The following is a 6,525-nucleotide window of genomic DNA, read 5'->3' as shown; positions in this document are numbered from 1 at the left end:
ATTCATCAGAGTACCTGAACTCAACCTGAAAATGCCATCGTGTCCAAAATGGGAGGAGAAAAGAGGGAGGGGAGGAGGGGAAACGGGGGAGAAAAGAAGGAAGTTAAGCTAGGAAGGAGGACCCGTGGTTGCCTGCCTCACCGTGTCCTAGAGAGCTCTTAAAATCTAAAAGACAGGGCTTATGGAGAGAAGGCTCAGTGGGCAAGAGCTTACTGTGCAAGCATTCGAGGTAAGCTCAGGTCCCAGCAGCCACCGAAAAAGTTGACATGGCTATGTGAACCCCTTTAACCCCAGATCCGGGGAGGGTACGGATACAAGAGAATGACTGATTTTCCGGCTGCCACCCTGGGCCCTGGTTTAGTGAGGGACCCTGTCTCAAGGGAACAAGGGGAGGTGATAGAGAAGGACACTTGATGTCCTCTTCTGGCCTTCATGCACACATACACACATGCATGCACAGAGATTCTCTCTCTCCCCCTCTCTCCCTTCCTCCTTCCTTTCCCCCCCCACCTCTCTCTCTCATACACACACGGTTTTTAAAGATTTGTTTTAAATATATATTCATGAGTGTTTGCCTGCGTGTACATATGTGCACCACATGTGTGCACAGCCCTCACAGGCCAGAAAAGGATGTATATCCCCCTGGAAATGGAGTTACAGGTAGTTGTGGGCCACTGTATAGGTGCTGGGAACCCAAGCACCCAGTGTTCTTAACATCTCTCCAGCCCCAACAGTCATGGTGTGTGTGTGTGTGTGTGTGTGTGTGTGTGTGTGTGTGTGTGTGTGTGTGTGTTCACAGCAGCCAGAGGAGGCCATGGAGTGTCCTATCACTCTTTGTCTCACTCTCTTGTGACAGGGCCTTTCACTAAATGTGGAAGACAAGCCCAGATTGTCCAGCAAGCCCCGGAAGTCCTCCTGTCTCTGCGCTCATAAAGCACAGTCATGTCTGGATTTCTATTCAGATGCTGGGATCCAAACTCAAACCCTGCCTCTAAGGCAGCAGCCACTTCTGCTCACGGAGCCATCTCTCCAGCCTGCTACCAGGTTTTAGAAAGTGAAATCACACTTTTGACCAAGAACACACGCATCAAATCTTCCTTCCCATGCCCAGGTTATTTAGCAAATGCCCCAATCTCAGCCCATGAAGATTGCAGAACCATGCGGACTCTGCCAGGCATGATAGCTTGGGTATGCAATGCCAGTGCTTGGGAGGCAGAGGCAGAATAGCTCAAGCCCAAGGCCAGTCTGGACCACTGCATGGCAGGATCCAGGTGCTTTGTGTACACCCCTCTTCACCTCCAAACTGAGCCACTGGGCCTACACTCCAACCTTCACACAAGGACTGGCCTTGTGGTCCCTGAGGAAGACTCCAACACCTGTCCACGGCCTCCCCATTAGCCACAGTTAAAGCTGGAACCACTCCCCAGAGCATGGCCCAACGCATTGGTTCCCTTCGAAGACACCCCGCCCCACCCCCACCCACAACTGACTCACCAGCGCCAGTGGCTCCCCTGGGACCATTTGACTGTCTGTGACACCTGGAGGCGGCTTCCTCTTCCTGAGTTGGGGGGGGGGGCAGTGAAAACCCTCTAGGGAGAACACAGCTGGGAAAGAGAAGAGCCACAGCAGACTACCAAGACAACAGGTCAATTGTCCCTGGTTACTCACCTTTTCCCGCCCTCCCTTCTGGAGGCTTCTGGAGATAGTGTATTCTGCTGCATCTGCTTGGCCTCTGCCTCGCTTGCCTGAAGGTGTGGGTGGAAGAGGATGCTGGGGCTGCTCTGCGGCCCTGGGCAGGAAAGGAGCAGCTGGCTTTCCCCCTGACCAGTTCAGACCAGCAAGCAAAGGATGCCTGTCCTCTGAAAAGCACCCTGTGACCCAAGGTGCAGATCCGGGTCAAAAGCAGTAGGAGCTGTGGGAATGAGGACGAGTAAAAGCCAGCCTTCCCCACTCCACCTACTGTGTCCCTAGAGGGTGCGCCCCACCCTGTTCTCCAACCAGACATGAGAGAGAAGAGGGCAAGTTGGAGCTGGGTGGGGTTAAAAGTAGAAGGGCAGGAAGATGACCACAGGGGGACAGATAGAGAACTAAGGAGGAAGATAGGCATTAGTTACGATGTTTTCTGTTGCCGGTGCCAGAGGCTGATTCAAACCAGTGTGTGAGGAGAGGTGGGGGTGGGGAGAGAAAGACAGACTCACTCTTAGCTTACATCCCAGGAAGTCTGTCTTCAGATATGGTTGGATGCAGGGACACAGGTGACGTCATTCTCTCTTGGCTTTCCTTAGCTTGACTTGCCTCTCGTCCGGTGGTTGTTGACCTTTCATTTCTTTTCGACAGATGGACTTTGCTGTCGTGGCAGCAAAGTGCTTACATCCTGCCAGCTTGTCAAGCCAGCGGAAGAATCTCTGTAACAGGCCTATCAAGATCTGATGGGCTTACGCCCTTGGTGGCATGACCAGGGCGTAAGCCCATCAGAAGAGAGAAGAATGAATTTTAGGCAAGTCCGGGTCATGTGAGCTCAAGGCACTAAAGGCAGAGTCACAGCAGAGTTATTTCTGGAGACTGAGAGACCGGCTTTTGTATTACCCCAGGCTAGTCCAGGCTGTACAAAAAGCCTACGGCAGGCCTTACGGAGATGGCTCAGTGGATAAAGGAGCTTGTGACCAAGCTTGGGGGTCTGAGTTTGATCCCCCAAGCCCCCATGGTGGAAGGAGAGAACAGACCCTTGTTAGTTGTCTTTTGACTTACACAGATGTGTGCCATGGCATATACTGCTACCCCACCCACGATGCATGCACTAAGTGAATAAGTGTAAGGAAAAGTAACCTCGGCTAGGCAGACGATTCCTGCTGGAAGCAGCTGAACTGAGATGCAAAGTGTCGAGGACACCTCACAGAGGAACTCATTCTCCTTTCCAGCGGTTTCTCACGTTTCCTCCCATCAAAATCACTTGTAGATGAGGCAGATGGATTGCAACACACCAAAATCACAATACCACCTGTGGTGGTTTGTTTGATTATTAATATTTATTATTGATTTATCTTTTAGTTAAACAGTGGTTATTCCTAAATGAGCTCTATACCCACATCATCACACAGAGAATAGGATCTATTTAATTAACCTAGAGCCCAATGCTGGGCAATAGTTACTCCATCCTAAACCTCCAAGCCTGTATAGCTTCCTTCCACTCAGATTTCACCCACTATACTTGCTTTTAGTCATATTTTAGGTCTGGTTCATCGCTCCTCATGCTTCCAAGATCTCTCTTGCCAATCTCTCCTCTCCCCACTCCTCCCACTCGCTTCCTTTCTTCTCCTCTCTGGACCAGGATGCCCCACCCTATTCTCTCCATTGCCCAGCACTGGCTGGTTGTTTTATTGACAATACAGAGAACAAATGGTGGCATATTTACGAAAACTTGAGACAGGTGATGCTTAGAATAAACATCACAATGCAATGTCCAATTGAAACCAGATAGTGGGGTAAAGAAATCAGCGTTTGAATGAAAGGGTAAATTGTACACATTCCACAAGAACAAAGCAACAATGGTTTGCATGAAAATGGCCTTCTGTAGGCTCACAGGGAATGACACTATTAGGAAGTGTGGCCTTGTTAAAATTGGTGTAGCCTTCCTAGAGGAAGTATGTCACTGAGGGTGGACTTTGAGGTTTCATATGCTCAAGCCAGACCCAGTGTTACTCTCTCTTTCTACTGTCTGCCAGTCCATCATCATGTCTGCCTGCATGTCACCGCGCTTCCTGCCATGATGATAAGAGACCAAACCTCTGAACTGTAAGCCAGCCCCAATTAAATGTTTTCCTTTATGAGAGTTGCCATGGTCACGGTGTCTCTTCACAGCAATAGAACTCTGACTAAGATGCTACCCCACACCCACAAAATAATTATTTCTAAGCACTAAAAGCAGTGTGGTGGTGCACACCTCTAATGTTAGCAGCACCCAGGGGGCAGATGTGCAAGGCAGGGGTGTCATGAGTTCCTGAACCATGCTGAGAACCTGACTCAAGGGGGACTGCACCTCAAGGCGCTGGGACTCATGACCGGAGTGGTTCCAAGTTCACCAGAAAGAAAAAAAAAATGCAAGAGGAGAAGGGGGGCACAAGTGGAGAAAGCCAAATCCTAGTGCACTAACAGCTGCCATGTGGCTTTGCCTCAAATAGTAAACATAGCACTACCTCGTGATCCAGCAATTCAGCTCCAGGGCACAGACCGGAAGGAACTGAAGCTGGGTGGGAAAGGTGCATCAGAATCCAACCTTTAGCCGCTGCTCAAGCCACATGTTTCATAGCAGCAGTCCTTTCACCAATACCAAGAGACAGCCACTGAGACATGACCTTTGACCAGTGCACAGATCTCTCACCCGGCACTCAAATTTACATCAAAGCCATACAACCCAGACCCCACATCCGGAGTCCTGCATCCTTCACTGCACGCCCACCTTCCTGAGGATCAGAGCCTGGATGTAGGCTTCTTCTGTGAGCCCCTCCCCCTCGTCCTCAGAAATGAGAGGGAACAGACCCCATTTCTCCCACATGGCGTTCTGATTCCTCTCTTCAAAGGCTCCACCATGATGTTTGTCTCCGATGCTGGAGCCTGATCGCTCTTTGGAGCCCATGCCATGCCATGCTGTTGCCTCCTTTTCCATGGCATTGATCTAACTTTTTCAATAAACTCCATATTGTCCTGAATCTGGCTCAGTGTCTCCCTTGAACCCCCGCATCGAGAACCTTCCAGAAGGAATTTGACGAGATCTTGACACACCCATTCTGGTGCAGCATTATTCACAATGCCCAGGGGTAAGCTTTCCATCAGTAGGAGAATAGCTACAAAAGGCATATATACGAGGCAGTACTAGTTAGCCATAAAAAAGGAAAATCGGACGTATAATACAACATAGGTGTGAGCTGACGACATCATGCCGGTGTCACAAGCCAGTCACAAAGAGTCTGCAAATACCAGGCATCCAGAGCAGGAAGACTGTTGGGGACAAAGCAGAATGGTGGCTGCCAGGGGCTGGAGCAAGGGGAATGAGAAGGGATTATCTGATGGACGCAGAGTCTCCGTTTTGCAAAATGAAAACACCCTGTGGGCGGATAGTGGTAATGACCAGACAGTGTGCCTGAGGTTGCCTGCAACAGTTCCAATCGTATAGCCAACTGTTAGACTAGGTGACAGTCCTGGGGACCAGACACCCAGACTGGGACCTGAGCAGGTCTTGCAGACAGATGGCCGCCTCCTGGCTACACGCTTGTGTGACCATTCCTTGGTTCATGCACTTGCAAGGAAAGCTCCCACTTCCTCTTCTGTTGGGTTTGTTCTCCTGATACAGAGTCTTACTCTAGCCCAGGCTAGCCTAGAGCTCATTGGGTAACCCAGGCTAGCTTGGAGCTCATGGCAGTCTTACTGGTTATGGAATTTCAGACATGAGCCTCTATACCCTCTGGATTTCCTCTTCTTTTTTAATTAAGGAATTAACTTTTAATATTTTGACCATTTCACAAACATATATTTTGGTCACTTAATCCCCCTTTGTCCTCTCTTATCATCCTCCCGCTCCTGACGAACCCCTTTTATCCAGGTCTCCTTTCTATTTCCATGTCTCCTTATGTAATCCATTGAGATCAGAGTTGTTTTTCATGGCTGTGAGATTATACTCAGGTCATGGGCGACTCTAACCATTGACTGCCAACAGTTGTTCTTCCAGGAGGGATGGGCCTCATGCACTTCCCTGAGTCTCTGCTGGAATGTCAACAGGCTGAGTCTTGTGTAGGCCTTGTGCTAAATCCCTGGGTACAACACATCACCCAAAGGCAGCATTTCACAGCGTCCTCCCATCCCCCACCACTCACATTCTTTCTGATCCTTCTTCTGCAATGTGCCTGCTGGAGTGGGACAGGGGTGTCCTGCTTAGGGGTGAACATTCAACAGTCACTTATTCTCAGCACTTGGACCAGTTACCTGTCTGAGCTAACCATTTTCAGATGCAGACAGATGCTCAGGCTGAGCCAGCACTAACCCCTAAGTATAAACATTACTGTTTAAAAAGCGGCATGGCGCCATCTTGGTTTTTAGACAGTCTCGCTGCATCACCTTAACTAGCCTGGTACACATTGGCACTGAACTCACAGTAATCCTCCTGCCTCAGGAGATCTCTTTTGTGCTCGCTTCGGCAGCACATATACTAAAATTGGAACGATACAGAGATTAGCATGGCCCCTGCGCAAGGATGACACGCAAATTCATGAAGAAGCTCTCTTTCTCTCTATGGATACAATAAACAATCATGGAGTGTCCTCATCTACACAGAATCACCTCTCATTCACCCCACCTCTATTTTTCAGAACAGGATCATCTCCTCAGCTACACTCAACACAGCACCGAAATCTGTGAATCTCAAGCCCATCCCAGCCCCACCTCCAGCCCCTCTCCAGGGAAGGAACCTCCTGTCATTCCACCTTGCTCTCCCAGAGTTACCCTGACTCAGGTGTCCGGCAGCAGAACCAGCGG

At 49.7% G+C, this 6,525-nt stretch overlaps 1 non-coding gene across 1 annotated transcript; it reads left to right on the top strand.

Annotated features, from left to right (window-relative positions):
- The first annotated feature begins 6,175 nt into the window (after positions 1 to 6,175).
- Positions 6,176 to 6,279, top strand: LOC129688765 (U6 spliceosomal RNA). The gene has a single exon (XR_008721987.1). It is a non-coding gene; the product is annotated as a U6 spliceosomal RNA (small nuclear RNA).
- The last annotated feature ends 246 nt before the right edge of the window (positions 6,280 to 6,525 follow it).

This window comes from Psammomys obesus, unplaced genomic scaffold, assembly GCF_907164565.1.
Source record: "Psammomys obesus unplaced genomic scaffold, mPsaObe1.curated_primary_1811, whole genome shotgun sequence".
Lineage (NCBI taxonomy): Eukaryota > Metazoa > Chordata > Mammalia > Rodentia > Muridae > Psammomys > Psammomys obesus.
The sequence above is the reverse complement of the archived record's forward strand: the minus strand, read 5'-3'. Positions and strand labels throughout refer to the sequence as shown.